The following is a 12,032-nucleotide window of genomic DNA, read 5'->3' on the forward strand; positions in this document are numbered from 1 at the left end:
AGAGTCATGAGTGCAGGAGTCAAAGTGCTAAAGAACTTTGGGTTTGCAAGTTGGCTCACCTCACTGAGGCCTTCAGAGCCAAGCGATATAAAGTCAAGTCTAGGAGACTCAGAAAATGGACAAGAAAATCATAATAGATGCTGAACTTATTCAAAATAACAAGCTCCCCAGTGCTTGGTGTCTCCATCTGTCAGTAGGAGGGAAGGGTATTTTCATTACAGAAATCATGAGATTGACTGTAAAAATTTGGGACCAAGAAAATGCTTGTCAGGGCTCCCTGAAATGAATGCTTATAATTTTAAGACTTATTGAAGGGGGGAAAACTTTAATTTATTGTTAGCTCATCACAAGTGATTTCCTCAACCACCATGGAAAGAAAAGAAAAACAACTGTCCCAGTGGCGAAGACTCTCCTCTTGCTGAAGATATTGATAAATCTATTAATTCTAAGTTAAACCTTATCTCCAAGCTAGTTTTAAAAAAAGTTCCTAACCAAACCCACTTCCCAAGATTTTTTTTCCCATGATCTTAGCTAACCGTCAAGTATTATTACTCAAATTCTAGTTCTAAACAGCCTGTGACAAAAAGCACATTAACATTTAACTGGTCAATGTGGTCAAGTGAAGCCTATGGATATGTCAGAAAAATGGTTTTATGTGAAAGAAATATGTTAGTGAAAATAATTTCCCCCATCATCCCAGTTTGCCCTGAAATCTATCCTCAGATTCCTGAGGGCCTTTTGGGCCTCATGTTCATCACCACAGCTCCAAAATCTTCCATCAGGAAGTGAGTTAAGAGCAAATCATTCAGGTACATAATAACAAGGAGTAGAAAAGCAGCAAATCCAAACCCTATCCATGGCGTCATTGCAAAAATCACAGAAATGATTGAGTTAAATCAAATGAACTTCATCATTAAAATGAAGATGTTTTTAAAGTTAGTAAATTTGAAGAAAAATAAAGAAAAACCAAATTGCTTATATCCACACTGAAAGAGGAAAATGTGTTACAAGTGAAGAAGAAATAGAAGCAACTCTCAGAAACTATTTTGACCAATCATATGCCAGGAAAACCAACAATTTAAGGAAAACAACTGAATACTTCATCAAAAGAGAAACTACTCAGATCAAGAGAATTTAAATAATCTGATTTCAGAAATAAATTTGAAAGGGATGAGGGAGAGGGAGGAACTCCAGGAACAGGAGGATTTACAAGTTAATTCTGTCCAATATTGGGGGAAAAATTCCAAAATCAGATAACCTGTTAACAAAAATCAGGACACTACTAGACTATGATAAAAATACAGTTTTGATACCTAAAATGGGGAGAGATGAAGCAGAGAAAGAAACCTATAGACCACTATCCTTCATGAATATTGACACAAAAATAGCTTTTTAATAACAATATCCCAAAAGAACTTTGAACCAAAATTCCAACAACTTCTAGTTATTTAGATATTTGCCTGCACAACATCTCCCTTTTGCAAATTGACAGATGGTTGGTTTTTAGAAGATGAGCAGAGAAAAATCCCATTTCACTTTTGTGGGGAGCCATTTCAACGTGGTGGAAGCAAAGGTTTTCCTCATCATGTCACCTGGAGCAATGCACCAACAAACCATAACCCCCCAAAGACTATATTGTCCAGGTATCAGTTTTAAAGTGGGAGGCATCCTTATAAGAAGGCTAGCATTTAGACAGGGTAATGACTAGGGAGTCAGATTTTGTTGTGTTTGACATCTTGGAGAAGTAACTTTCCTATTCATGAATCTCACCGAGTGTTCTCAGTTCGAGTTACTTAAATAGACAAAAATCATGAACAAGTTAGGGTTTGAACCATGCAAAAGGAAAAATGCTTACCTTACCACTTTTAACATCAGCTTGTATTAATACTAGTAGGGATTGGGTGGAGGCAGGGAGAGTTGGAGCCCTGTCAATTATTTTTGAGGTTTTCGTGTCCTTTATTTAGATTCAACCCTAGAACAATGGAAAGAAAGCCATGTTTGGAATTAGGATCTAGGTTCAAATTCCAGATCAGCAACTAACTAGTTTTGTTACTTCATGCTTCTGTCTTTAACCTCTCTTGGCCCCAGTTTCCTTATTGGAGGTAAGAAGGGCTTGGAGTAGTTCAAAGTCAAGTTCAACTCCTATGACCTTAAAAAAAGAGGCTGAGAATCCAGTTACCTCTACTGAATGCCCCCATCTCATTCACTCACACATACACATACACATACATACACACACACATACACACACACACACACACACACACACAGAGATTACACCAGAGATGATATTCTAACACTGATACAAGTCGCTCATCTTTGCCCAATATGTTTGCTCCTAATATTTCCATGATGAGATTTGCCCCTCCTCTCTCATCCATGTTTTCTGTCTTATTATGGACTTGCTGTAACCATACTCTGCCTCATTTTCCACCAAGACCTTTTCATTGTATTCATGTGGTCGGTCACTCTGAAACCCTTATGAGAGTGATAAGAAAAATGGCTCTGATTTCCACCAAGGTCCATAAACTTGCTAAAATATCTTCCAAACACCTCATAGGCTCAAAAACATTTTCCACTCCACCCCCCAGCTGGTGTTCTGTAGTTTGTGAGGATAACCCCATCAGTGGGTGGGGAAGTAGGGAAGCCAGCATTCTATACTTGCAGAGTGTGATCTCCTTGGTGGCAGGGATAATCCCTTTGCCTTAATTTTATCATGAGCCCAGGAGAGAAACTAGTAAGTTTGGGGTCGCTAAGTGAACACTGTTAAACCTTTGTTAGTACAAAGAATCCATTTTAATCTTGCTTTGTCAACACCAGACCTGTTCTAAAATGCTGTGAGGTTGCCACATTTGTTCACCTCTACAGAAAATGTTCTCTCTTTCCATAACTGGAGAAGGGCTTTCATGAAGGTCCAGTCTAATCGATTCTCTTACCTAAAAGAAAAAGGCTTTCTATGGCTTCCTTCTTGAATGACTCTTCAGACCCTGTTGGGCTTCTAGTAACCGCGGGTTGTGATCACACCCTCCCTCCAGCTTTTCTTCCCTGGGTTTGACTCTGACTCTGCTGCTTCAACCTCTTTCAATAGCACTGAAGCTCCCGATCTCAGGCTTACTAGGTGCCCTCCCCCACAACAAGTATTTGAAATGCCCCCCCTCTTCGAGACTGGTTTTTTTACATTTACTCCAGAATGACTGAGTCCGGCATTAAAAGAGAGAAACAGTTTAGACCCAAGTCATTCTGAATGAAGAGAACCTGGGCCCTAATCCTGGCACTCATCACCTGGGGAAATCAAAGTGATTTGGGAGCTCCCAAATCTCGTTTCTCATTTGTGAAATAAAAGCTAACCACCCCTACTAGAACCTTCCTTGCAAGCAGTAGTCAGTCAGATGATATAAAATGACAGGTTGTGTCAGCCAAAAGCTCTGTGGTCATCCAAGTCTAACCTAGCATCAAAAGGGAGAGGAGGGGAAGGGAGAGGGAGCAGAGAGACAGAGACAGAGGCAGACAGAAGAAACGAGACCAGAGAAAAGACAATATCTCTCCTACAGTTAAGGTTCACAAAGCTTTAGTCATTTTTTTATTCTGAGAACTCCCTCTCACCCAGACATTTCTTCAGCTTTTCAGATTTATAGCACCTTTTCATCAGCTCTCCCAAGGGGCAGAAAGTGTCGCGTTGTATTGAATTCTTTACAAAAGAGCAATTGGAGATTTGAGAAATAACCTTAATTAGCAATACTTGGGCTCTCAAGATTTACATCTCAAAAAAAATGGCAAGGTTTCATTTATCATTTTTAAATTGAAAGTGAGAAAACGTAAGATCTAGAAAGATGTGTAAGGTGAGGCCTCCCAGTAGCAATGCTTCTGTGGCCCCCTCAGTCCTGATTTCACACCAGGACTCCTTCCCCCATTCCCTTACTATGTCCTCTGGAAATGCAATTATTATGTATTGGGGGGAAAAAAGAACATTTTTGTAGGAGAAAGCAAAAACATGGAAAGTTTTTTAAAAATAGAAATCACTTGACAGGACTAATCTCAAGGAGAGAAAATTCTTTAATATTTCTGAAAGAAAAGAAAGAAAAATAAACAATTTAAAAAAGATATTTTGTCCATAATTAACTTTTCATGCAAAGAGAGCATAAACCTAATCCTGCCCTATAACTAAGGAGCTCATCCAGCTTCCTTCTATCTGGTGGGGAAGGCTGGAGCATGTTCACTGGGATCTGCTGACTCAGCACAACAGCCTCCTCAGTGTCAGCCCCTCCCCCTCCCACACCTGAAGTGGCTGAGCAGGGTGGGTGGAGAGAGGAGGGGAGGGAATGGACATCACCTGAGGACAATATACTGGATCTTAATTTTTTTTAATTTGTAAAAATTCCTTCCACACTATAAATCAAGCCTCATTCAAGCTGCCTGGATCACTGCCTTGTTGTGGTAGAGCAACTCAGGCAGCTCAGTGAGACAAAGAGCTTTGTCCTCCAGGGTTGCCCAAGACAGGGCACAGGGGAGAAGTCTGCCAAAAGGTGACCCACGGAAGAAGGAAAAGGCAAGTCTCTCTATCTTTGCCAAGAATGCCCTATTAAAGGCTTATTAGAATGCTAAAAGATATGACAACAGGAGAAGGTGATGTGGACCAGGGGGTAATGAAGAGTCAGACATGACTGAATGAATAAGAAGTTAATTCAAGCTCTCTCAGAAATGAATGGCTCTTGAAGGTCAGTTTCTTAGTAAAATTGAAAAAGAGAGGGTGGGAGCTTGGCTCTCTCTGGGGGCTGTAGCCAAGAGTGATGCCCTTGGGGCCCAACTTTGAGGAGCTAGGCTAAGCAGCTCAGTAGGCTGGAGGGAGAGGGCATTTTCCTTTGTTTTGGCTGTCTTGGGGATACTGTGGGGGTCGCTTCTCTCTCCCATTTTTAGGGACGTGAAATGAGGAGTTTAGAGGGGGAAAGAAAAGTGCCCCCCCCCATGTAGTCATCAGATGGTCCCTTTCAAAAGGAATGCTAGAACTGGACTGAGTGGTGCATGCCCAGTAGCTTTCTGGAGGGTGGGTGAAATCACCCAAGAACACAGACTTCTGACTGAAGTCACTGCTTGTTAGAAAAAATAGCATTTGATGCAATTAGGGTTTAAGTGAAAGTTAGCTTGAAGGTGGCAGTGTCCACAGGGGCTCTCAGGATCCTTTTCATATCCTAAGACTATAGACTTCAAGTTGGGAGGGGCCTGAAAACAGGTACAGTTATGTTACAGAACAAGGAGTCTTCAGTTGGCAAGAGACCAAAGAGATGATGTTTCTTTTTATTAGAGGGTAAACTGAGGCCCACAGAGTTTAAGTAGCTTGCTCTGACATAGAATACTGAACTCAAAAACAATATTTCTTCATTAGAACAATATGAATGGAGAAAATATCCAGCATTCAAACTTTTCAGACAAACTGAGGGCAAAATGTAACTTGACCAAGTTTGTCTTTTTTAAAAGGCATTTTGGAGGAAGATTTTTTTTTTTTAAGTCTCTTAAGAAATCAAAACATGGGTTCAATAGATGAAAAAAAATTTATCTTACTTTGCCCTCCTGTTTCTCTGCTTGATGGCAAGGATTTTCTTGTACTCTTGGCTTTTTTTTCCTAATGAAATATACTTGTCCTTCTGCACCTTGTTCCCATTAAAGTGCTTCATAGGAGGTCAAAGGCATCTGGTTCCAGGAACAAAACTAAAGCTGGGGCTTTTCAGTCAAGCACTGGGAGGAGGGGAGGTGCAGCAGGTTGGGGAACATTTTGTCTTGACCTGGAATTAATCTGGTTCAAGCAAGTGCTTAACTGGTCCTTTCAATGAACGGAATTTTTGTCCAAAGATGCAAGCTGGGAGGTATCCTGGAGCCAGACTTTGTCAGTGTTTATGGCCAGGAAAACTGGGATCCACCAGTCTGCACCTTGTTTCCATCTCTCTATTAGCAAGTAATAGCCAAGTCCCTGGAAGCCAGGGCTTCAACAGTTAAGAAGGTTACTGAAAAACACTGGCTAGGACGGTAGACCAGCAGTCTTATACCCAGGCTTTTTCTTTCAAAGCCGATCACAAGAGCAAAGTTAAAAGCACTTTCTTTCTGACTACCTACACTGTTTTATTTATTTATATGTATGTGTGTGTGTGTATGTATGTATATATGTATGTGTGTGTGTGTATATGTATATATATGAAAGTGATTGCAGAACACTGAAAACAAATTAAATAATTTAATTTAAAAAAAAATCTCTGCTTCTGCCTAACAAAGGGTGACCAGAATAGGGCCAAGCCTTGCTTAGTTTCTGTAGAACTCCTCTAAGAAAAGCATGTGGCTGGTTGACTTCAAAGGGTGGGAGTGGGAATGAGAGTTGAAGTGCCTTGGGCTGTTTGGCTCCCATGCGGCCAAGCTAGAAACCCTGTGGTTCCAAACCAGTACTTAAACATGACACCGGGAAAATCTTTGGGAGCTATTTCAAAGTGGAATTAGTTTCTTGGAGAGGTGGAGTCTCCCTCCCCTGCCCTCTTTCCTTTGATTTGCATGGGTCTCCCTCTTCCTTCAGGCTTTCCTCCTCAAGCTTGTCTGGCTCTTACTTTGTCTTTACCTATGCTTCCCCTCTCTGCTCCTCTGGTAAATCTCCCTGTGCATTTCTGTCTATGTTCATTTGCTATCCAGTATTTCTCTCTGAAAGGTCTTTTTTTTCCCCCCAAAGTGTGCCTTTAAAAAAAAAAATAGTAATGAGGTCTAATGGAAGCCTTTCTTTTGCCACAGGAAGCAATGGTGACCCAAGACTTGCTCATTTTTTCCCTTGATGTGGGACCCAGAACAACTCTTTCCCAGACTTTACAATGAACCTGATGTGGAAGAATTTGCAAACTGGCAAGCATCTAAACAATGTTCCAACTTGGACAGCGAAGAGGGAAGTTCCAGAATCTCAAGAGCCAGGTAGGCATTCCTCCAATGAAGCCTCTTGTCCAGCACAGGGAAGCAAAGCTCCTGGGTCCTTTGGACTTCCTGCCTGACTGGTGTCTTTCTTTCTTTCACACATCCTTGGTTTTCTCCCTTCTCTGTGGAGCTCACAATTCATGGAGGTGAATGAGATGGTTATTGCTAAACACTGGGGATACAAAGAAAAGGCAAGAGTCAGCCCCATCCCTTAAAGAGCTTACAATCTACCGAGAGGAACAGGCAAACAAGTATAGACAAAGCAGTCTATAAACAGGAAATAATTAAAGAGGGAATGCACTGGAGTTGAGAGGTTGCAGAAGAGTTCTAGAAGAAATTAGGATCTTAGTTGGAAGTTAAAGGAAGTTAGGGAGGTCAGTAGCCAGAACAAAAGTGACAAAAAGAGTAGAATTTAAGGTTGAGACTTGGATGGGCGTACTTGGGAATATGGATAGGGGCTTGGGATTCAAGACAGGAGGACAGCGTAGAGGTGAATTGTTTCACCAAAGAGTCAAGCAAGAAGAGAGAGTGGCTAATGGAGGAGAAATGACCTCAGAGAAAATTGAGGAGTCAAGGGATTAGAGGTCATAGTACAGATGAAAAGTAGGGTTATATAGGCAGAGGGAATGGTGAAAAGCCAATTAATTATGGGATTTCAGAGTTCTTGAACATGAAGGTGGTACATTTGTGGGTGATGGCAAGAGCAAGGGTATGACCATCTTTGTGTGTGGCTATGATGGGGTGGGGGAGTAGCTCATGGTAAGTGAATAGATTGAGGAACTGAGTAGTAAGAGTATTTGAGGAAGAATCAATATGTATGTTGAAGTCCCCTAGGATGGTGTGTGTTAGATGTGAAAAGAAGGCTAACAATGAAGTGTCTCAATTCACTGATAAACCACTTATAGCAGATATCTACAAGAGCACTGAATATATTTAAACAAACACTGATCTTTCACCCATCTGGTCCTTAATATCTCTTGGTTCTTTCAAATACCAAATAGTAAAACATTTGGTGACATAATACATCTTGATAACCTCACCCTCTCAAAAATAAATAAAAATAATTTGGCTAGATATCCCTGAAGGTGAAGCGGAAGCTGGCAAGAAATCTCTCAAAATTATTGGCATTTTTAAAAAAATAATTAGTCTATTTTTATCACCTTTGTTTTCTAACGTCTTTCCTCTCTAACCCAGAGAATTTCCCCTTATAACAAAGAATAAAAGTGGGGAAAAAGTCACTAAAGTTAAAAGTATCCACTGAGTCTGAAAACATAATACTAAGTGCTTTAAAGTTTACCAAAGACTCTAAATATTTTATTTCCTCCCCCCCCCCCCAACAACTCTTTGTGGGTGGTATTCATATTTTACAGATGAGGAAACTAAGGATGAAAGGTTAAGTGACTTGCCTGGGGTCAAACAGCTATTTTGTTTGGGGTGATGTTCAGATTCGGGTTTTCCCAACTTCAAGTCCAGTCATCTATTCTGACACTATTTCACTCTCCAAATTGTTCAAAAAAGTGGTGAGGGAAGCAAGTTCTATTCCTTCTTTGGGGCCAAGTCTGGTTATATTAATATTATTCCATTTCTGTGGTGTTTTTCCGTTTATATTGTTCAAGTAATTGTGCATTTGGTTTCTCAGATTCTAGTCACAGTATTTCTAGAAGTAAAGGACATTATTCCTTAGAACTGGACCTGCTCTTGCTCACTCCCTCTGGTCTTCCTTTTTTCAGGCTCCGGACTTCTGCCTCACTACAAGTTTACTCTGGTTACCCTAAAAATTTGTGTGAAGTTCCAAACAGGACATAGAGAAGGCCAAGGGCAGAAACTTGGGGAAGGCTCAACTGAAGGGCTTGGGGAAAGAAAATATTCATTAAAAATCTACTTTATGCTGTTTCATACATGAACTATTTGTGCTCGATCTGTAGTAGGATATTCCAAGCTCATGTTGGTCTGACCAGCAATAGCCACGCTGAAACTGGACTCTAGCAGTGATGTCATCTTGCTGCTTTTCGAGAACAAAGGACAACGACCACCGTATGCCATGGACTGTGCTAATAACTTTGTCAGTATTCTCTCATTTGATCAAGACAGACCCAGTAAAGATATACTAAACTATGAGGAAGGAAGTGGACAAAGCATGATGTCTTGGAAGATTAAGGCGAGGTATGTAAAAGCCTAGAGCGGTCAAAATACTTTAGAGAGGTGCCTATGCACCTCGGTGGTAAAGGGGATAGAATATTGAACCAGGAGACAGGAAAAAGTTGAATTTGAGTCTCATCTCATTTACTGAGACCTTGGCAAATTACTTAAACTCTCTCATACTTCTCTCATCTTTCAAATGGAGAGCATTACAACACCTGGATCACAGGGTTACTATGAACAGCAAATGAAATTTCGCAACCTTGAAATACTATATAAATGCTATTATTATTTTATCAGGTAAAACAAAGAGACTGACTAATGAGGGCCCAGTCCCTGAAGCATGTGCAAATATGCTCTGCCTTCAGTTAAACCAACATTTGAAACTTTGGATGTGGTTGAAGCCATGGTGACCCAGGATTAGTAATATGTGATGATGAAAAAGGCTTCTAAATGACCTCAGCTGGAAGGACTGAGTCCAAGAACCTGAACTGAAAGGGAGTGTGCACACAAAGTCCCAGCGGCTGATCTCTCTCTCTCTCTCTCTCCCATTCACCTCTCATGAAAGTAAGGGCAGTTGGAACAAGGATACCTGCCCTATCTCCCACCTGGTTACTGTGTGTCCAAGAAGACATCTGTTTATTCTTTCCTGATTTTAAATGAATATCCTGAAATGGAAATTCATGCCTGATGAGACAAATCTATTAGGGGTCCCACTGACAACCTGAATCCATAGCAAAAGTCTGCTACAAAAGTAGTGGCTGGTGACAGAGGAAGTGCCTACAGATGGAAGGTATAAATAGTGTCTCACACAGGAAGGTAGCTTCAGCAATTATGATCCCTCAGGCCAAAGAGAAATGCTGGCTATGGATTCTTGGAAGGATCCACTGAGCTCAGAGACCTACACTTAAGGAGGATGTTGTGACTCCACAAAGGTATAAAAGGATTTAAGATAAGAACTGAGAGGTATCTCTTGGTTACATGTGTACATCACTCCATTTTACTTTTAAGATTGGGCCCATTTCACAAGGGATTTGATGGGTTTGCAGGATGGTATACCCTGAGATTGGGGGGATCTTTCTCAGTAAAAACCATTTTCTATAGGTTAATCTATTTCTACTGGTTGACATGTCAGGGTAGGGTGAGCACCCTGAATGGGGACTTGGATATTAAAAGAGACTTCTATATTGCCACCTTATGTCCCAGCAGAAGGAGTTGAGCTTCACCTTCACTTGCCCCAGCCTCCACGCTAGTTTCCCATCATGCTGCCTGTACTCTGACCATCATCCTCATTCCCTGTACTCTTACCTCTGAGTGCTCCAGCTCTTATAGGTGAGACTTTGCCTTCCTTTGCCCCCAGAACAGTCACTTCCTGCCCCTGGCTCCTCCATACTCACTTTCCAGCTCTGCTTTATGTACCATCTTTCCCATTAGAATAGAAACCTTGATTGCCCTTGTCTATGTCCCCAGCACTTAGCACAGTGCCTGAGACAGTAATCCATTAATATTGTCTCTCAGTCTGCTTTCGAAGGCAGAGCAGCAGCAGGGCAAACAGAAGGGGTGGAAGCATAATGGCTATGTTAAACAACTGAAGGGTTGCCATCAAGAGATGAAAGGACTAGATATGGTCTGCTTGGCCTCAGACAGCAGACCTAGCAACAACAGGTGGAAAAATTTGACTTGATGGCAGGAAAAGCTTCAACAATAGACTGGGCTGCTTCAAGAGATGTTGAGCTGGAGAATAAGCTCCTCTAAGATTATAAGTTTCAGTGTATAGTTTGGGGGAGAAAGCTGATGAGAGTCTTGAAGAGAGAAGAAAAAGTTTGCAAGTGCTACTGTTAAGAATTAAATAGGGATCTATTTAATTGTAGGGTTTCCCTTCTATTTGAATTCTCTAGCTGAAATTCTCCTCGTGGTAAGGCTTTACCCATCAAAGGCTTCGATATGAATTCTACAGCGTCAAATGAGGCATGTGCTCTAACCATAAGGCTTGCCATCCTCTTTACATTTATAAGGTTTCTTTCCAGTATTGAGCATTATGAACTGAATGAAAGCCTTACCACTGTATAACATTCACAAAGTTTCTCTCCAGTGTGTTTTCATGTAGAGTAAGTTGGGAGAACTAGCTAAAGACCTTTCCACAATTATTGTATTCATTATTTCTTTATAGCATCAATTTTCTGATGTTGCATAAAATCCGATCTGGGCAAAAGCCTTTCCACATCCTTACATTAATAATATTCTTCCACAATATGAATCCTCTGGTGTAGATAAATATTCTCTGACTGAAGGTCTTCTCACATTCTTCATATTTATAAGATTTTTCTTCAGTTTGTCTCACCATCAAACAATGCAGTTGTAAACTGTCAAGGCAAGATGGTCTTGCCATATTCGTTAGGCATTAATAAGGTTTTTCCTCTACTCTGACTTCTTTTGACATTGAGTACGTTGGGAATTTTGGATCACAGCTTTCCTACATTCAACTGCTTATTCTCCAGTAGGAATACTCTGATGTAAAATAAGCTGTAAGCTTTGGTGAAAGGTCTTTCTAAATTCATTGTATTCATAAAGTTTCTCTCCAGTATGAACTTTGATGCCAAGTAAGCTGGGAAGTCTTATGGAAAGATTTCCCATGTTCAAAATACTCATAAGGCTTCTCTCCATTATGCATTCTGATGTTGAATAAAATCTGTGATGTGGTTAGTCTTTTCTACACATTCAAAACACTCAAAGATTCTCTCTCATATGAATTCTCTGATTTTCGAGTAGGATCTGAAATTCGACTGAAAGCCTTCCCACATTCATTATATATATTTAAGGCTACTCTCCTGTATGACTTCTCTGATCACTGAGCTCTCTACTACATTTGAAGGATTTTCTACATTCATAGAATTTGAAAGGTTTCTCTCCAGTATGTATTCTGACACAAAACAAGTTGTGAGCTTTGGCTGAAGGAC

At 40.6% G+C, this 12,032-nt stretch overlaps 1 long non-coding RNA gene across 1 annotated transcript; it reads left to right on the forward strand.

Moving 5' to 3' along the window:
• The first annotated feature begins 4,316 nt into the window (after positions 1-4,316).
• Positions 4,317-11,801, forward strand: LOC140502806 (uncharacterized). The gene is made up of 4 exons (XR_011966569.1): positions 4,317-4,546; positions 6,763-6,936; positions 8,667-9,099; positions 9,376-11,801. It is a non-coding gene; the product is annotated as an uncharacterized lncRNA (long non-coding RNA).
• Positions 11,802-12,032: the final 231 nt, after the last annotated feature.

The sequence above is a fragment of the Notamacropus eugenii genome, chromosome 4, assembly GCF_028372415.1.
Source record: "Notamacropus eugenii isolate mMacEug1 chromosome 4, mMacEug1.pri_v2, whole genome shotgun sequence".
Lineage (NCBI taxonomy): Eukaryota > Metazoa > Chordata > Mammalia > Diprotodontia > Macropodidae > Notamacropus > Notamacropus eugenii.